Below are 22,658 nucleotides of genomic sequence, written 5' to 3'. Positions count from 1 at the left end.
AAAGAGTGCATGTTGTTTATTTTTAAGTTGTGTATTTATTAAGCGTAATACGATTCTTTTTCCACCAAGTTATTCAACATATTCTATCCTATATATAAAGAAAATGTAAAAAAGGCATGTGCGAGCGATTTAAGTACGTGTTATCGCTTTTCCAAACTGTTTTATCATTCATTAGACGTAAAATAAGGACAGAATTTGTTGATAGCATTGAAATTGCGCTCTTGGAACACAATATTTATAATATTTATCGAACATTTTCAATTTTACTAATAAATTTTAGAATTCTTAAAACGATAGTACACACAAAAGTGATAAAACGTAAGCAATAAGCAAATCAACATTTTGGATTTGCTGCACTTACATTCTAAATTACTTGAAGTAAAATCTCACTCCAAAAGAGTAAAAATACAGTCATTTTTGGAAAAGAGGAAAAATGTTTTACTTCTTGAAAAAGAGCGATAATTTTTACTCATTTTAAGTGAAATTTCAAAGAAAAGAAATCTCACTTCAAAAAAGAAATGAGATTAATCTCTAATTCTCCAAGTGACTGTATTCTCCAAAAATGATTGTATTTTTATTCTCTTGAAGTAAGATTTCACTTCAAGAAATTTAGAAGTATGTTATGGCATTACGATTTTTGATTTTTTTTCTTTTTGGTTAATTTGCTTGTTTATGTTTTCCTGCTTAAGTTTTTTTATGTGCCATGGTCTTAAAAAAACATTCAGAATTGTAAGAAAAAGTTAATTTTTAAAAAATTAATTGCTAAACTGCATACACATCATACGACTTTGCTTATATCAATATAAATAGTCATACAATTGAATTCTGCGTTATAACAATCAATAACTTAAAAACAATTTTCTTAAATTTTTCTATCGCTATGTAACTTCAAGTTATAGTCTCAATCCGTGTTTCGGTAAAAAGTGAAATTTACTTGAAATCGATGGATACATTGCGCGTATACATTCGATGGACCGTGACAGATTGTAAAAACTTGCGGAATAGATGAACCGAAACTGTGGAGGTTCACATTTCTTTCATTCTTTGTCATCTTTATTTTTTAAAGCGCCTATTTCTCTATCTGACCACACCGATCAAGTCCTATTTTTCTTTCCATCGCAAGAAAGTGAAATCTGACTTTCTTGTTGCCATAACACAGAACAAGTAGTAACACGGAACATAGTTTGTAATAAAGTTTACTAGTGCAATTCCAACAAAAGTGCATGTTAATTAAAGATAATTATAACTAAAATGAGGTTCAAGTCTTCAATAAGATTATAAAATAATAGTTTGTCTAAAATTAGACATGATACATAGGGTGTCCGAAATTTAAATGTCAAAACTTCGGAAGCGTGTAGGGGATCGAAAAATTAAGAAAAAAAATCCTGTGTGTGTATATATATATATATATGCTTGTTTTTGCTTCATTTTGGAGAAAATCGTGAAAAGATAAAACGTATTTCATTTTTATACTTTTTTTATTATTCACGTTGTATTTATTCACTTTCTTAATGTAAATATTGTTCAAAACGTTATGGTTTTTTATAAACATTGCATTTAGTACAAACAGCTCATGTTGCAGCTAAACATTAATCTGGTGATATTTGACCTAATAGCTCTGGAACTTTTATGAGTCCATACATGATAATTTCTTTGATTAATAATTCTTCCTTTTATAAATATAGCTTCATCTGTCCAGATTATTTTTGATAGAAATAAATTACCATTGTTACATTGTTCAAGAAACTAACATTCAACATCTTGAAATAATTATGAGATACTAAATTCTGCACTTTTTGAATATGATACGGATGGTGATTATCATCTTTTAAAGTTTGGCAGTAAAGCAATCGTTATTTGTGTCGTAAGCAATCATAATACAGCTGATGCTCTCCGGATGCTGGTCTCGAGATTGTTATAAAAGTGGCGTACAGGACACGATTTTCTACTTGCATATTTGCTTTCAACGGATAATTTTAAAAACTTGATAAATTGAAAATGAGCCGATCTCTCGTAGCCTATTAAAAACTATTGTAATGACTCGCCGATTCGGTACTCTTCCATTTGAAAATTAGCGTGCATACTCTCGTACCGCCTCCGTAGCATTAACGTTGCAGAAACCATACACGAAAACCATATTATCATATTCAACATTAAAATATGTACGTGGTATATTGTGACAGGAGTAATTCACTCGATAGCTTCTAATGAGTAACTGACAAATTTATAGGAGAAAGGCAGAAATTTAATTAACAAAACAAATTATCACCTAAAAACGGAATTATTATTATTATTTTCAAATACAATTTTTAGCGACGATAATGTTTCAAATCAAGAATGAATTAAACTACGTTTTGTCTTTTTTGCGATTTTCTTCAAAACGAAGCAAAAACGAACATATCTCTGCAGGACTTGTTTTCTTAATTTATCGATCCCCTACACGCTCCCGAAGTTTTAACATTTAAATTCCAGACATTTTCAGACAAATTCCTGTATATCTAACAAAAAGAAAGAGATAAAATGACAAAGTATACAGTATCTTATAAGAAAGTTACAAAAATTAATGTTTTTTTACTTACAGTTTTTATTTGATTAAAGAACCGATTTTATAAAATATTAAAATTAATAGCTTTAAGATAAACTTATTTACAAAAAAAGTACGCTCTTCGCAATAGTTTCTTCGACCAATACTGAGATAATAACAAGTTAGTACTGTTCTTGAATATAATTCTTAATATTATTCTTGCCTTCATATTTCTATATAGACCAATAACTTCGAATCTTATATCTTATCATTCTCCCTTCTTCTAAAGCATTTAAAAATGTATGATTTACACATCAATAATATTAGAATATTTAACGTATTTAAATTCGCATTGGAACGAAAATGTCATTAACTAATATTTTTTAAAATGCGATATTTTGACGTTGCCGTCACATATCGGATATGTATTGTATCGAATCGAGGATGATGGACATGAAGCAGGAATAAAGGCCGATAAAGATAGAGCGAAGAAGAAAGAAAGTTATATATACGAATTATAGTTATAATATATTATATATAGTTATAATATAATAAAAAATATTCTGATGTGGTGAGAGGTATCTTGATATTATTATTACATTATTATTGTACAACGAAGATTTCAACAAATTTTAAGTAATAATTAGAGGCTCAGAAGAATAAATCAAAATTTAATTAAATTTTGAAAATGTTCAATATAACAAATAGCAAACTTTTTCAATTGATTAATAATCGATGAGCAACAAGAGAAAGAAAAAGAAAGGGCGTATCCTCAGATTATGCGAGAGAAGCTGCCTCTCATAAACGCTGAAAATGATGAGCAGTTAGTCTAAAAGCCGCCCATATCTTTCTCAACTATTCTCGCCCTATTTTTTACAAAAATGTGATATTTAATTCTCCAGCTAATTTCACCCCCCCCCTCTCTCTCTCCCTCTCTCTCTCTCTCTCTCTCTCTCATGAAAAGAGCCTTAAATTTTACAGATTCTACAGCTGAGGCTGAGATTCAAAGGATCACATTATCGGGCTCTCTTGCTATTCATCAGAATTATGGAGCAAGAAAGATCAAATCAGAAGTCAGACCGGCATCTTTAGATTGTTTGTGTATTTTCGCTGTGCGGGATTAGCTTAATCCGATCGGGCTTGTGAATGCTGAAATTTTGAAAGCTGTGCCAATAAGACAGTCTTCCCTATATTTTATATGTCCATACATATATGTATATGTATATGTGCATGTAAAATTAATATGACAAGCGTTTTATATTTGTCTCTCAATACAAAAGGTACATGAAACAATGTCTTCAGTGAGCGAACATGAAGACGATACGTACTCAAAATGTATGGAAAAATTGTATTAAATAATTGAATAATGAAATAGAAAAAAATATATCACAATGGATGTAATAAGAAAATTTTTAAATAAGTACAAAAAGATATCTACTAGACCTTAGGTTTTTATTTTTAACAATATGACAATTTTTTTTAATAGTTTTGGTATACAGATCTTTGCATTTCGATTTTATTTCTCAATAGCAGCATAAAAACAATATTCTTCGATGATAATATATATTATATGAAATGTATATGTACAAGTGGTTTTTACGAAAACAGTGAGTGCCTTCCAACAAGCGACACACATGACACGGTACGACACAGTGTATCAGTATGTCCTTGTTGTTCACCAATGTTAAACAAGGATGAGATGATCACTGTATCGCAACCGTGTCGCTTGTTGGAAAGCACAAAATATAAACAATCCAAGACTTACCACTAGGACAAAATGTCATATCGGCTCTCCATAGAATTACCTATATGTATATTTATATACGAACACAAATAAGTTTATGTATATGTATGGTACAAAAGTACACATATCATATGTAGACCTGGACACAGTAGTTCCCAAAATTTTGACGTGTTTAGACGTCAGCAAACAATTTGAAATTCAACCGTACTTCTTCGTTCTGATTATAACGCTGTAAGTAAGCTGTAAGTATTAGAATATAAGTTATTAACGCTGTAAGTAAGCTGTAAGTATTAGAATATAAGTTATTAAATCATTAAAGCCCGTATTCATAATCATACCTTATAATTAAAGCTTCTAGAAATTTATCTTCAGACGCTCAATAGCCTGTAATATAATTCGTATAGCATATGATGATAAACTTAAGGAAATTTTAAGTATAAGGCACAACTATGAATACGGGTACAAAATGTCTAACGCCAGAGATTATATTAACTTTAAACACCTGCTACATTTATATTTCAGTTTTGTTATAACATACCTATCTGTTACATTCTTATCAGATTTAATAAGATATGTTAGCAGGGCCGGGCATATTTCAAATAAAAGAGAAGAAGGTATTATATTTTGTATATTTTATTTCAAATTGGTTATTTAATATACTTTAATACAATTTTAAATACAATTTCCTTATTTTTATTTGTAATTGCAAGGAAATCTGTTCTTTTTGCTGAACTTTTGTACTAGTTCATCTTTTCTCTTCACCTGGTGAAAAAAAGAAGAACGATAAACTGATGCAAAAGTTCATCCAACAAGAACAGATCTAAGGATTACTAGGACCTAATAATAAATGATTTTTTTCGATATTTCATTTGAAACGAATCCATCACATTTGAGTTTAAATAAATTCTCTTATTCGCATTAACTCATACATAGCATTTTGTATTTCAAGTAAAAATTTTGGATGCATTTTTTATTTTTATATGAAAAAAAGAATTTTGTATTTGAAATAAAAAATTTCGATATACCTATTGGTACTTTGTATTTTAAACTGAAAAATTAAAAGCATTTTTAATAATGTAATTTAAATACAACAATATTTTATATTCTGTATTTTGTATCTCAATTACCTTTTGATGTATTTTGCCCGGCCATGACTATTAGCATATTATAACTTTAATGGATTATTAAAAAATTGCTTATTTCTATGATTTAACGAGGATAATAATTAAGTAAAATATATTTAGAACGTATTAACTACGAAGGCAGTATACGGAACATTACAATAAACTGAAATAGAAAATAACCCTGAAGAGTGAAAGTTTATATTCCCAAAATAAGAAATGAATCAACAAGAGGGAACAAGTAACGAAGAAAATATATCTTCGCAAAATCCTCAGCAGCACGGTAAGACTTATGAAGTTCAGAACTAAATTCTTCAGTTTTGATAACTTTCTGCATTGTATTTTAATAATTATCACATTTACGACATAGTTTCCAAATTTTCTTTATATTAATCGCTCTTATTAGTATTAAAATATGCACTCTGAATCTCCGACAAGTTCAAATCGGCATAATATAGACAAACATACTGAAATAAGACTACATAAATGCGGAATATGTGGTATAACATATATGTGTAAATCGGCAATACGTCGTCATGAAACAATTCACACAGTATAAAAAATAAAATGTTAATTTTAACTCAAAGACATTGAGTGAATTTTCTGAGATATGCAAAAATGTTAACATCGACACAAAAATGTTAATTTTAACATTTTTGCATGTCTCAGAAAATCCACTCAATGTCTTTGAGTTAAAATTAACATTTTTTTTTACAGAGCATATAATCGTATACATTTGCCGTTGTGGACAATTATTTAGGTGAGTGATTAAGTGTACCACACACACACATACACACACACACACACACACACACAAACACACACACACACGCACGCACGCACGCACGCACGCACGCACACAACATAAGAGTTAAAAAAGTATATCGATAATTCAATATAAATGATTAATTTAAGTAGTAAAAAATAATAAATATTGCAACGTCCTTTTGTAGTAAAGAAGAAGACGCAACACACCACATAGTGACACAGCATCCTAGTCAGGTACCTTTCGAACCTAATAAAAGGTTTAAGTCTAAGTAGAATATGCGTGTTCATGAGAGGATTCATAAAAGCGAAAAATCTTACCATTGCGTGTTTTGTGGAAAAATTGCGTGTTTAGGTGAGTGTTTATAGTGAATAACATACACACGAAACAAGAGTTAGGAGAATTCTTGTGAATTCAATATCAGTGATTAAATGAACTGGTCTAAAATAGTAAATATTGAAACTGTCATTTTGCAGTCGTAAAACAAACTTGAGATCCCACGAGGTGAAACAGCATTTCAATGAGGAACGTTACAAGTCTTATAGAGACCTACATACTAAAGGGTACATCTTATACATCCGAAACCTGTGCTAAAGCATTTAATTTTTTATCCAAACCAAGAAAATCGGTATTAATTGACCTATTTACATATCGAGTACATTTTCGCGAATTTTAGATTACTTGACTTTCTTGAAATTGAAATTATATATGTATTGTACTAAAAGACGTGGACACGCTGTTGCAGTTGAAATGACATTAACACTTCGGTGTCGAGAAGTGAACAATTAGAAGCTGTACATTTATTCACGTCCCGAATACAAAGTTTATGAAAATGTCGCGAATTTCTTTGTAGGGTTCGAATGAACATCGATATTTTAGTTAGAAACGAAATTGTAAAGATGAAACGCGTGAAACTGAGATTTCAAAAAAATGTCATACGATTATTTTTTTTTTAAACTTTTAGTTCACTTTGTTAATAATAGACAAAATCGTGAGATGGATTCAATTTTCGTAAACATTCAGTCAGGTCATTATGAGAATCGTCAGAAGAGAGGAACGACCTGCGTTAGGCTGCATCTTCCTTCTGCGTACGCCTTGAACAGGTGTAGTCAACAGTTATCTCTCACTGACGAGAATCGAAAGAAAGGGTATCGTAATCGAATTTACGAAGGGCTTATTTATTATGTAATATTATTGCGAGTGTGCCACCTTAATGGTATATACCATATTAACGTTTCTAGCGTTGTATTATTTGTGCTTTTTAGTATTTAGTAGACCCTTATTAAAAAAGTAACGACACAAAATTACATGTCGAAATCACGTGAGTGAGATAAGTATATCAACTAATGAATTGTTCGAAATCAGTGTATGATTTTCTAACATCCAGTAATTTGAAAAAACATACGATGATATTTTTAATTCCCTTTAATTATATGTATAATACAGTACTCTAAAATTTAATTGTTCTAAAGTCTAAAGTCGCACGATGAATGGAAATTATATTTAATATCACATGATTATTTAAATTACACAGTTTTCTTGAGTAACTAAATGAGTTAAGCAATTCGTCACGTGATTTATTTATCCAAATTACATTATTTTGTCATGTTAGGTACTTGGTGACATAACTTTTTAAAAATGTATTTACGCCTAATTAAGTAAATACTCATACATGGAAGGTACATTAAGCGATACTTTCCATGAGTGAACGTGAAGACGATACATACCCTAATGTATGGAATAATTTTATTAAACAGTCAAATAGTCTGAAATAGAAAAAAAAATATCACGATGCGCATGTAATAAAAAAATCTTTAATTGAGTATAAAAAGAAATGTACCTTATGTAAGATTTTTTTCATTTTTAAGAAATAACAAATTGTAATATTTTTGATTTATAGTTTTTTGCACTTTAATTTTATTTTTTAATGCCAGCATTACGACAAACCACAATATTCTTCGTTATAATAATGTGTATTTGTATGTAGTCGATAAAATTTTGTAATTTCATATATTGGAAAATATTATTGTATATTGAAGTTAAATAATATAGTACAGTTTCCTGATGTCATTGTTTATAAGTAGAATAAAAAATTTTATAAACTTTAACATTAAAATTTTTACTTGTTCATTTATAAGTTCTTTGATGTAATAATGGATGTAATTAGAAAATCTTTAAAAAAATAAAAGAAATGTACTAAATCTTTGGCCTTTATTTTTAACTGTATGATAATTTTTTATGGTTTTGGTATACAGTTCTTTGTATTTTAATTTGACTTCTTAATGGCAGCATTACAACAATATTCTTGGATGATAATGTATATTATGAATGTAGTCAATTCTGTACTTTTATATATTGTTTGCGAAATATATATTTAAGTTGAATAATCTAGTATAGTTCCCTGATATCATTGTTGATCAAGTGTAATAGAAAATTAATTTAATTTTAACATTGAAATATTTTACTGTTATTATATATATATAAATCATTAAAAATATTTTAATTTAAACAATACGTTTTTATACGATGTCTTATAATCTTCCGTCGTAACATAATATGACCCTTTAAAATTATTTAACACATTAATTTTGCTAGTCATGATTGTAATCAAAAGATAATAAGACGCTGCTTTTAATTCTCGTGGTTCAATAAAATTTAATATAAAATTGACATTGTACATATATATTTTACACACACACATGAAGGAAAATTAATAAAAACTAAATTAATTTAAAATGAGTAAACGTTTATATCACAAAATAACAATACATTATATAGGTTGTATATGTACAAGTGATTTTTACGAAAACAGTGGATGCCTTCCAACAAGGGACACACATGACACGGTGTGACACGGTGTATCAGTATGTCCTTGTTGTTCGCCAATGTTAAACAAGGATGAGATGATTGCTGTATCGCATGGTGTCGCTTTTTGGAAGGCACATAATATAAACAATATCGAAGACTTGCCAATAGAACAAAATGTCATATCGGTTTTCCATAGAATCACCTAAATGTATTTTTATATACGAACACATATAAGTTTATGTATATGTATGGTACAAAGGTACACATATCATATATAGACCTTGACAGTAGTTCCCAAGACTTTGACGTCTTTAGACGTCAGCAAACAATTTGAAATTCAACCGTACTTCTTCGTTCTGATTATAACGCTTAAGCTGTAAGTATTTTCATTTAAGTTATTAAATCATTAAAGCCAATATCATACCATAATCATACCTTACAATTAAAGCTTCCACAAATTTATCTTTAGAGGCTCAGTAACCCGTAATATAATTCGTATAGCATATGAAGATAAACTTAAGGAAATTTTAAGTTAAGGCACAACTATGAATACGGCGGGTACAAAATGTCTATCGCCAGAGATTATATTAACTATAAATACTTGCTACATTTATGTTTTAGTTTTGTTATAACATACCTATCTGTTACATTCTTATCAAATTCAATAAGATATGTTAACAGGGCCGGGCATATTTCAAATAAAAGAGAAGAAGGTATTATATTTTGTATATTTTATTTCAAATTGGTTATTTAATATACTTTAATACAATTTTAAATACAATTTCCTTATTTTTATTTGTAATTGCAAGAAAATCTGTTCTTTTTGCTGAACTAGTTCTTTTTTGTACTAGTTCATCTTTTCTCTTCACCTGGTGAAAAAAAGAAGAACGATAAACGGATGCAAAAGTTCATCCAACAAGAACAGATCTAATGATTACTAGGACCTAATAATAAATGATTTTTTTCAGTATTTCATTTGAAACGGATCCATCACATTTGAGTTTAAATTATTTCTCTTATTCGCATTAACTCATACATAGCATTTTGTATTTCAAGTAAAAATTTTGGATGCATTTTTTATTTTTATATAAAAAAAAGAATTTTGTATTTGAAATAAAAAATTTCGAAATATTGGTACTTTGTATTTTAACCGAAAAATTAAAAGCATTTTTAATAATGTAATTGAAATACAACAATATTTTATATTTTGTATTTTGTATCTCAATTACTTTTTGATGTACTTTGCCCGGCCATGACTATTAGCATATTATAACTTTAATGGATTATTAAAAAATTGCTTATTTCTATGATTTAACGTGGATAATAACTAACAAGTAAACCTACCTAAGTGTTAATCTCCGATTTTGCTGTGCTTTGGATATGTTATAGAACATGAAAAACTAAGAGACACGTATTTTTTTATATCTGCAGATAAACGCTTTTAGGGGTGAAACAGCCCCCCCAAAATTGGGGCGAAAGTGGAAAAATGGCGATATCTTTGAGGATGGTGAAGCGATTTTAATGATTTTTTGTATTTTTAATGATTTTACTTTTCTACCAAAAATCATTAAAATCGCTTCACTATCCTCAAAGATATCGCCATTTTTCCACTTTCGCCCCAATTTTGGGAGGGCTGTTTCACCCCCTAAAAGCGTTTTACCGCAGCTATAAAAAAAAATACATGTCTCTTAGTTTTTCATGTTCTATAACATATCCAAATCGCAGTAAAATCGGAGATTAACACTTAGGTAGGTTTACTTGTAAGTAAAATATATTTAGAACGTGTTAACTACGAAGGCAGTATACGGAACATTACAATAAACTGAAATAGAAAATAACCCTGAAGAGTGAAAGTTTATATTCCCAAAACAAAAGAAATGGATCAACAACAGGGAACAAGTAGCAACACTGAAAAAAATGTACCTCAGCAGGACGGTAAGACTTATGAAGTTTAGAACTAAATTCTTCAGTTTTGATAACTTTCTGTATTGTATTTTAATAATTATCACATTTACGACATTGTTTTCAAATTTTCTTTATATTAATCGCTCTTATTAGTATTAAAATATGTATTCTGAATCTCCGACAAGTTCAAATCGGCATAATATAGACAAACATACTGAAATAAGACTACATAAATGCGGAATATGTGGTATAACATATATGTGTAAATCGGCAATACGTCGTCATGAAACAATTCACACAGTATAAAAAATAAAATGTTAATTTTAACTCAAAGACATTGAGTGAATTTTCTGAGCCATGCACAAATGTTAACATCGACACAAAAATGTTAATTTTGACATTTTTGCACGAGGGGGTAATCACTTAATGTAATCGTGGGACAGAGTCCCTGAAATCATTATAAAATTTGTACAAAATTTCGATATATAATTCGACAATTACAAGAAATAATTGTGTAATATTAGATAAAATCGTTAATTTTACCAAATGACCGCATATATAGTGAGGAAAATTATTTGTCATCAAATAAAATTATATAAAATTAAATGAAATCATGTAATCTGTGGGACAATATTTCAGATAGTGGTTACCCCCTCGTTTTTGCATGTCTCAGAAAATCCACTCAAAGTCTTTGAGTTAAAATTAACATTTTATTTTTTACAGTGCATAAAATCGTACACTTTTGTGACCGTTGTGGAGAATCATTTAGGTGAGTGATTAAGTGTACCACACACACACACACACACACACTCGCACACAGAAACGCACGCACGCACACACACAACATAACAGTTAAAAAAGCACATTGATAATTCAATATAAATGATTAATTTAAGTAGTAAAAAATAATAAATATTTCAACGTCCTTTTGCAGTAAAAAAGAAGACGCAATAGACCACATGGTGACAGAGCATCCTAATCTGGTATCTTTCGAAAGTAATAAAAAGTTTAAGACTAAGTAGAATATGCGTGTTCATGAGAGAATTCACAAAAGCGAACAACCTTACCATTGCGTGTTTTGTGGAAAAATTGCGTGTTTAGGTGAGTGTTTATAGTGAACAACATACACACGAAACAAGAGTTAGGAGAATTCTTGTGAATTCAATATCAGTGATTAAATGAACTGGTCTAAAATAGTAAATATTGAAACTGTCATTTTGCAGTCGTAAAACAAACCTGAAATCCCACGAGGTGGAACAGCATTTCAATGAGGAACCTTACAAGTCTTATAGAGACCTACATACTAAAGGGTACATCTTATAAATCCGAAACCTGTGCTAAAGCATTTAATTTTTTATCCAAACCAAGAAAATCGGTATTAATTGACCTTTTTACATATCGAGTACATTTTCGCGAATTTTAGACTACATGACTTTCTTGAAATTGAAATTATGTATTGTACTAAAAGACGTGGACACGCTGTTGCAGTTGAAATGACATTGACACTTCGGTGTCGAGAAGTGAACAATTAGAAGCTGTACATTTATTCACGTCCCAAATACAAAGTTTATGAAAATGTCGCGAATTTTTTTGTAGGTTTCGAATGAACATCGATATTTTAGTTAGAAACGAGATTGTAAAGATGAAACGTGTGAAACTGAGATTTCAAAAAAATGTCATACGATTATTTTTTTTTAAAACTTTTAGTTTACTTTGTTAATAATAGACAAAATCGTGAGATGGATTCAATTTTCGTAAACATTCAGTCAGGTCATTATGAGAATCGTCGGAAGAGAGGAACGACCGTTAGGCTGCATCTTCCTTCTGCGTATGCTTATAGCCTTGAACAGGTGTAGTCAACAGTTATCTCTCACTGACGAGAATAACTGACGAAAGAAAGGGTATCGTAATCGAATTTACGAAGGGCTTATTTATTATGTAATATTATTGCGAGTGTGCCACCTTAATGGTATATACCATATTAACGTTTCTAGCGCTGTATTATTTGTGCTTTTTAGTATTTAGTAGACCCTTATTAAAAAAGTAACGACATAAAATTACATGTCAAAATCACGTAAGTAAGATAAGTATATCAACTAATGAATTGTTCAAAATCAGTGTATGATTTTCTAACATCCAGTAATTTGAAAAAACATACGTTGATATTTTTAGTTCCCTTTAATTATATGTATAATACAGTACTCTAAAATTTAACTATTCTAAAGTCTAAAGTTGCACGATAAATGGAAATTATATTTAATATCACATGATTATTTAAATTACACAGCTTTCTAGAGTAACTAAATGAGTTAAACAATTCGTCACGTGATTTATTTATCCAAATTACATTATTTTGTCATGTTACTTGGTGACATAACTTTTTAAAAATGTATTTACGCTTAATTAAGTAAATACTCATACATAGAAGGTACATGAAGCGATACTTTCCATGGGTGAACGTGAAGACGATACATACCCTAATGTATGGAATAATTTTATTAAATAGTCACACAAATAGTGTGAAATAGAAAAAAAATATCACAATGCGCATGTAATAAAAAAATCTTTAATTGAGTATAAAATGAAATGTACCTTATGTAAGATTTTTTTATTTTTAAGAAATAACAATTTGTAATATTTGTTATTTATAGTTTTTTGCACTTTGATTTTATTTTTTAATGCCAGCATTACGACAAACCACAATATTCTTCGTTAATAATGTGTATTTGTATGTAGTCGATAAAATTTTGTAATTTTATATATTGTTTGGAAAATATTATTGTATATTGAAGTTAAATAATATAGTACAGTTTCCTGATGTCATTGTTTATAAGTAGAATAAAAAATTCTATAAGCTTTAACATTAAAATTTTTACGGTAAATATTCCCTTTAGAGGAGCCCCTTCCAATGACCTTGACCTTGACATATGTTATGAAGGACATGACTCTGAGTAACCTCCAACAGGTTTTAGTCGTCGCTCATCCTTCGTTAAAAAGTTATTAACGATCATATTTTTAAAATTAACGTATTATTTCTACTATAAATATGAAGTCATATTTATAATCAACAGCCAAAAATCTTAAAAGATCCATTTATTCTGAATTTTTTGGACGTTATTGTTCGAATTCAAATGTGGAATTGCTATACTTTTTTATTGGACATGGTCAACTTTAACCCCCCACCTATTTCCTAAACGGGCTGTATGCTCATCTTGAAATTTTACAGGGATTATTGGGTCATTATATGTAACTATTTGACATAATAAAAGTTTCAAAAATCGAGGTACCGAAAACGGGCATTTTTTGCGGAGGCTCTTTGTCCGCCATTTTTGGATTTGCCATTTTGAATTTTTGAAAACTGACATCAGATTTACATTCGGTGACTCAAAAAACTTTTAGATACAGAATTTCAGAATAATTAAAGAATTTTTCGAGTTTTATTGTTCGAAGTTAGTTTTAAATTTTGGAATTTGTTGACTTCTATCAGCCATAATAGCGCCAACATTAAAATTTTTGAAAGAAGCCCATCGGCATTTAAAAGTACACAGATGTACAAATTTTTTAAGCCCTTGAACGTTTAAATCCATCAAGCCAAATTTTGTCTGGAGGTCTGTCTGAGTTGACGTGGAATGTCCCATATATAAATCATTAAAAATATTTTAATTTAAACAATACGTTTTTATACGATGTCTTGTAGTCTTCCGTCGTAACATAACATGACCCTTTAAAAATATTTAACACATTAATTTTGCTAGTCATGATTCCAATCACAAGATAATAAGACATTACTTTTAATTCTCGTGGTTCAATAAAATTTAATATAAAATTGAAATTGTACTTATATAGTTTACACACACACACACACACACACACACACACATGAAGGAAAATTAATAAGAACTAAATTAATTTAAATGAATAAACGTTTATATCACAAAATAACAATAAATTATATAATATGTATATGTGTAAGTGGTTTTTACGAAAACAGTGGGAGCCTTCCAACAAGCAACACACATGACACGGTGTGACACAGTGTATCAGTATATCCTTGTTGTTCACCAATGATGTTGTTAAACAAGGATGAGATGATCACTGTATCGCACCATGTCGCTTGTTGGAAGGCACATATTATTAATAAAGAATATCAAAGACTTACCACTAGGATAAAATGTCATATCGGCTTTTCATAGAATCACCTATATGTATATTTATATAAGAACACATATAAGTTTATTTATATGTATGGTACCTAAGTACACATATCTTATGTAGACTTTGACACAGTAGTTCCCAAGATTTTGACGTGTTTAGACGTCAGCAAGCAATTTGAAATTCAACCGTACTTCTTCGTTCTGATTACAACGCTTAAGCTGTAAGTACACTGAAAAAAATTTTGGTCCAATAAATGATCATTAATCAATATATGTTCAACTTATTAATGTTATTTACATTAATTAATGTCCAATTTATTCATTGATACAATAACTGAATTCATTTATATAATTATATATTCATTCTCGTAATAAATTCTAGTAATAGTTTTATAACCTAAGAGTTTATTGGACCAATTTTCATTAATTAAAGGAATATTTTATTGTGTTTACGTACAGTTTTGGTTCAGTGTATTTTCATATAAGTTATTAAATCATTAAAGCCCGTATTCATAATCATACTTTATAATTAACGCTTCCACTAATTCATCCCTAGACGCTCAGTAACCTTTAATATAATTCGTATAGCATATGAAGATAAACTTAAGGAATTTTAAGTATAAGGCACAACTATGAATACGGGTACAAAATGTCTAACGCCAGAGATTATATTAACTTTAAATGCCTGCTATATTTATATATTTTAGTCTTGTTATAACATACCTATCTGTTACATTCTTATCAAATTCAATAAGATATGTATAGCAGGGCCGGGCATATTTCAAATAAAAGAGAAGAAGGTATTATATTTTGTATATTTTATTTCAAATAGGTTATTTATTATACTTTAATACAATTTTAAATACAATTTCCATATTTTTATTTGTAATTGCAAATAAATCTGTTCTTTTTGCTTAACTTTTGCACTAGTTCATCTTTTCTCTTCACCTGGTGAAAAAAGGAAGAACGATAAACTGATGCAAAAGTTCAGCCAACAAGAACAGATCTAAGGATTAGGTTCTAATAATAAAGGATTTTTTTCGGTATTTTATTTGAAATGGATTCATCAAATTTGAGTTTAGATAAATTCTCTTGTGCGCATTAACTCATAGATAGCATTTCGTATTTTTATATAAAGAAAAGAATTTTGTATTTGAAATAAAAAATTTCTAAATATTGGTACTTTGTATTTTACACTGAAAAATTAAGAGCATTTTTAATAATGTGATTCAAATACAAAGATATTTTACATTTTGTATTTGGTATCTCAATTACCTTTTGATGTATTTTGCCCGGCCCTGTCTATCAGCATATTATAACTTTAATGTATTATTAAAAAATTGCTTATTTCTATGATTTAAGATGTATAATAACAAAGTAAAATATATTTAGAAAGTGTTAACTACGAAGGCAGTATACGGAACATTACAATAAACTGAAATAAAAAGTAACTCTGAAGAGTGAAAGTTTATTCCCAAAACAAGAAATGAAACGACAAGCGGGAACAAGTAACGACACTGAAGAAAATGTACCTCATCAGCACGGTAAGAGAGACTTATGAAGTTCAGAACTAAATTCTTCAGTTTTGGTAACTTTCTGCATTGTATTTTAATAATTATCACATTTACGATATTGTTTTCAAATTTTCTTCATATGAATCGCTCTTATTAAGATGTGCACTCTGAATCTCCGACTTCCGAAATTCAAATCGACATAATATAGACGAACATGCTGAAATAAGATTACATAAATGCGAAATATGTGGTAAAATATATTCACTCAATGTCTTTGAGTTAAAATTGACATTTTATTTTTTACAGTGCATAAAAAGAAACCATACAGTTGTGACTTTTGTAAAAATAGTTTTAGGTGAGTGATTAAGTGTACCACACGCACGCACGCACGCACGTGCACACGCACGCACCACACAATATAAGAGTTAGAAAAATACATTCGTAATTCAATATCAATGATTAATTTGAGTAGTAAAAAATAATAAATATTGCAACGTCCTTTTGCAGTAACAAAGAAGACCTAAGAAACCACATAATAGCAGTACATTCCAATAGGGAGCTTTCCAAGCCTAATAAGGACCTATCTATTGGACGTAATAAAGAGTATAAGTAGAATATACGTGTTCATGAGAGGATTCATAAAGGCGAAAAACCTTACCATTGCGTATTTTGTGGAAAAATGTTTAGCTGGAAAAAATCATGATTATTTAAATTACACGACTTTCTTGGGTAACTAAATGAGTTGAACAATTCGTCACGTGATTTATTTATCCAAATTACATTATTTTGTCATATTACTTGGTGACGTAACTTTTTTCAAAATACATTTACGCCTAATTAAGTAAATATTCATACATGGAAGGTACATGAAGCGATGCTTTCCATGGGTGAATGTGAAGACGATATATACTCTAAATGTATGGAATAATCTTATTAAATAGTCGAATAATGTGGAATAGAGAAAATATATCACGATGCATGTAATAAAAAAATCTTTAATTATGTGAGTATAAGGAGAAATGTGCCATATCTAAGAATTTTTTTATTTTTAAGAAATAACATTTTGTAATATTTTTTATTTATAGTTTTTTGCATTTTGATTTTATTTTTTAGAGTTAGACTTATTGCATTACGACAATATTCTTCACTAATGTGTATTACGTATGTAGTCGATACAATTTTGTAATTTCGTATATTATTTGGAAAATATTATATATTTCAGTTGAATAATATAATACAGTCTCCTGATATCATTGTTTTCAAGTAGAATACAAAATTGTATATGATAAATTATATTATTGAAATTTCTACTTGTACATTTATTAGTTCTGTAATAATATATTAATTCAAGCAATGCGTTTTTATATTTTGTTTGTTTATCTTTCGTAGTAACATAGTAAAAATTTTGAAGAAATTAAGTTTTTAAAGCTCATTCGATTGCTCATCGTTTGCACATGTTTGCACACTCCGATTTTTCGTTTGCACACTTCTAGTAAAAAAGTAATTTTAAAATCTTAGGGGAGACCAACTTCACGCTAACCCCTCAAGTTCGAACAAATTGCATCAAAAAAAGTTTTAATCGATAGCTTTTCGATTACACACTTTGAAACAATTCGATTTTTCGTTTGCACACATATAATAGTTTAAAAGTTATTAACAATTAAAGTTTCGAGAGAGATCGACTATGTTAAATAGGTTCAAATAGCAATTACTGTGTTTTTGATAATTTTTTACGGAGATACAATAAAGGAAATGGGAAATCTGTTTATAGGAGTTTATTATACATGTTCTTAAAGAAGTATAAAAATTTTTGTGAATTAACATTTTTAAACAAAATGGCGGCTACATAATACGAAACTCGAGACCACCTCTCGCTTAAGGGGCTTCACGACCGGAAAAGTTTATCTCACAATTTTCAATCTTGAACAAAAAACCAAAATTTTTGAAACTATATATGATTGGCTACAAAAGTACGTAGGGGATTTTCAAAATATTGAATTTTGAAAAAATAGTGCTTATTTGAATAAAAAATTCATTTTTGGTAAAAAAATTTCATCATTAATTGTTTATAATAAAAAAAGTTGACAAAATATCAAAAAACCTCTACGTACTTTTGTGTAAAATCTAATTACAATGCTACTGTAAAAATTTGGATTGAATCTGTCAAAAACTGTTCGAGTTCTGTTTCCGGCAAACTTGAAAAACATTGTTTCGAGAAAAACGTGTTTAAAGTTTTAAGTACTATAAAATAGTATAAATTTTTTTTATATACCTCTAGTCGGTAATGCCTTGCACCATACATTTCACCTTCCAAATTCTCCTGTTCTGCATTTTTTCTGGCCGATTTTAACGATGTCCTGGCCTCTTTTGTCTTCTGCCACGAGCACCACGAATCTTTTCTTATCAACCGAGCAAAGGCAGTTTCGGTTTCGAAATAAGTATTTAAAAATTGTTTCGCACTACGGGACCAAATGTACATTATTTTTAAGAATTTAAGGCATCATTTAATTTAAACGAAAAAAAAATTTTTGATAATTTCAAAAATTCTAGAGTGGCGTTATCCCTTAATTCATTGTTATATTCTTATTTGTTTTTATATTTTCGTTATATGTAATAATACTAATATTATGATGTATAATTGTTATATATCACAACGTGTTTAATATACAAGATGTCCAAAATTTAAATGTCAAAACTTCTGAATTGTGTGGGTCATCAATTAATTAAGAAAAACAGTCTTGCAAAAATACATTTGTTTTTGCTGCATTTTGAAGAATATCATAAATATGTAAGAATGTTTTTATTTCATTTTTGACCTAAAGAAGTATTGCCTTAGGCATCTCACCTATCTGTCCTCACCACAGGATTTCTTTGGGGGTGCCTAAGCAGGATGTTAATTCGTTGACAATCATCTTATGACAACAATTGGAAGATCGAATCTAATTTGCAGTACACAATATATTGCATAGTCAGTGTATGGCGGAAATACGGGTAATCCGTACTTACGCTATGCTTGTATTTTTGTAACAATACAAAATCTTAAATATTGTTTATAATAAGCAATCAAATTAATAAAGCATTATATTATATGTTATAGAAGATTGCAAATATGACTGACAATTGTGAGTACGTTTTTTCTCTTTTGCAACTTCCTTCAAAACTAAGCTAAAACGAGTATAAATCTATAAGACTTTTTTTGTAGTTCATCGATTTTTACATGTTACCGAAGTTTTGACATTTAAGTTGCATACATCCTGTAGGAATAATCATTTATTTTTTAGGATCGCACATTACAACCATAATGCTACAGTAACGAACCGCGATTACAACGGAATGGAAAATTATATACAATTATATTTACTTTTATTAATAGTAGTGACGAAACAAAGATGAAAGTAGTTGATAATTCAGATGTAAATTTTTACAAGATATAGTTTTATTGTTTTATAGATAGGAAATTTCCAGCGAAAATAATTTTTATAAGATATAATATATTCTAATGGACATTGTCATACTATAGTAGTAGTATTCTTATAAGCGCATATGATTTCATATTACGTATCCGTCAGCCCCTTAGTCGAAATCAAATTGATATTGATTATTCGTTTATTTATACCGTTAATTTTATATCGAGTACATTTTCAATCAATATTCTCAGAAAAACGACGTTTTACTAATGCTTCATCGATGAAATCACTTTTCTTTCGAGGATTTATCAAAAGAAAATCTACAAATTATCATGTCAGTCCTAAAAATTTATCGATATGAAACCACTGTGCACTGTAAACTCAGGATACATTCTACGAATATAGGGGGATATTAAACAACTTTTTCCTTTAACAAAATTTTGTCCGACAAATAGTTTTTACAAGATAGCTTGTTGAAGTTAACGAATAAGCTCGAAATAAATTAAGACCCATGTCCAGATGTAACCTTGCAGAGTACGCAATAAATTGTTTTTATAATTTTTGACAAAAATACGATGTTATTAATATAAGGATCAATTTGAATTAATTGCCTTGTCGTTAAATATCAATTAAAAAATGAATTTGCTAACAATTTGCCAAATAATAAATTGGGAGCAAGCTTTTTCATAAATTTTTTTTAATTCGAACATATTTTATTTAGTCTACTTTTTTATCAATTAACTATTAAATATAAGAGTTTTTCTATAATAACTATTATTTTTATTTGTAATTTTTAAAATAAATAATAAATGTTATTTTTTAATGTCGTCCAATACTGTAGGATGTATCCAGTCATTTGGCGGGAAACGTACCTTAATGTTATCAATACTAATACATTATTCTAGTACGTATTTAAAATGCGCTTGACATAAGCGCGCATTTGTCTATATGTATATTACACCAAATTAAGAAACCATTTATTCTCCCCTTCGAAAATAGGTCATTTTTAAGAGATTATAACTTTGTTAAGAAATATTATAAAATTATGAGATAATACCAATAGCATTTTAATACCTAATATAATTGTTTTTTTTTTATGAAGTACTCATATACAAATTCAAATTGCCAAATATAAAAATTTTTTACTAATGTACAAAGTTTTATGGCGTAAAATAATCGCATCTAAAAGTATTTTAATTACTAATGGCAATGATACACAAGAAAATTTAAGCGATAAGAAAATCAGCATGTTAAATTTCCTACTGCTTATGTTATGACATTATGATCTACTGTGATTGATCAATTCACTTATTGCTTATGTTTTATTGCTTAAGTTTTTTTATATGTCATGGTCCTAAGGGGACATTCAGAATTATAAGAAAAGATTAAGAAATACGATGCTACACAGAGATAGTCTTCGTTGGATCTACACCTAAATATATAAATATTATATTAATACATATCCAATTTTTCAAGTGTGACAATTTTGCTTTAAATCAATATAAATGCTTGTACAATGTGAATTCTGCGTTATGACAATGAATAAAAAGAATATTTCTTAAACTTTTCGCTACGTGATTTCGAGTCATGGTCAATTCATGTTTGGATGATTAGTGAAATTCGCTTGAAACTGATGCTGTATATACTGCGTATATTCGACGGTCCGAAAAAACTCGCAGAATAGATGAACCGAAACTGTGAAGGTTTATTTCTTTTATTCTTCGTTGTCTTTATTTTTCAAATCGTCATTTCTCTACCTAACCACACACGACCAAGTCCTGTTCTCCTTTCCATCGCAAGAAAGTGAAATCCGTTTCTTTTTGCCGTAACACGGAATAATAGTTTGTAATAGAGTTTACTAGTGTAATTCCAGCAAAAGTATATTAATTTAAAAATAATTATAATTAAAAAGTGATTCAAGTCTTTAATAAGATTATAAAATGATAGTAGATTGTATTATATACATTATGTTAATTAAATATGTGTCGTATCTTTCCGATAGATATAATTTTAAAATTATTGATGTAATATGTATCTAACAATAAGAGAGAAAATAACAAAGCATACAATATCTTGTAAGAGTGTTACGAAAATAAATATTCTTAGTTAGAGTTTTTATTTGATTAAAGAATCGACTTGATAAACATTTAAATTAGTAGCTTCAAGATAAAAACTTATCTTATAAAAGTCTTCTCGTATTTATCGATACCGAGATAATAACAAATTAATACTGTTCTTGAATATAAATCTTAAAATTATTATCGCTTTCGTATTTCTATATAGACCAATAACTTCTAATCTTATATCGCGCTTATCGTATTTTCCTCTTCTAAAGTATTTAAAAAGGTATAATGATCTGCACGCCACATATCAATAATTAGAATATTTATTGTATTTATGCGCATTAGAATAAGAATATCATTAACTTATATTTGTTAAAATGCGATATTTTGATATTGCCGCGGATATATGTATCGTATTGAATCGAAGATGATGGACAAGCAGGAATAAAGTTCGATAAAGGCAAAACAAAAACAAAAATGAAGTTGTATAAATTATTACTGTATATAATATAATAGAATTTACGTCTTTGATGATCGAGAAACATCTTGATAGTATTGCTACGTTGAGTACATACGAAATTGATATAATGTCGCAAATTTTTTTAAATTGAAGAATATATAATTTACGGACAACACCAGAAAAGGAAAGAAA

At 28.8% G+C, this 22,658-nt stretch overlaps 1 long non-coding RNA gene across 1 annotated transcript; it reads left to right on the top strand.

The window, feature by feature from the left end:
• The first annotated feature begins 5,636 nt into the window (after positions 1–5,636).
• Positions 5,637–6,364, top strand: LOC108775249 (uncharacterized). Its single transcript, XR_001940755.1, has 3 exons — positions 5,637–5,672; positions 6,107–6,149; positions 6,343–6,364. It is a non-coding gene; the product is annotated as an uncharacterized LOC108775249 (long non-coding RNA).
• Positions 6,365–22,658: the final 16,294 nt, after the last annotated feature.

Source organism: Cyphomyrmex costatus, unplaced genomic scaffold, assembly GCF_001594065.2.
Source record: "Cyphomyrmex costatus isolate MS0001 unplaced genomic scaffold, Ccosl1.0 scaffold29, whole genome shotgun sequence".
NCBI lineage: Eukaryota > Metazoa > Arthropoda > Insecta > Hymenoptera > Formicidae > Cyphomyrmex > Cyphomyrmex costatus.
This window is presented reverse-complemented; position numbering and strand designations above follow the sequence as displayed.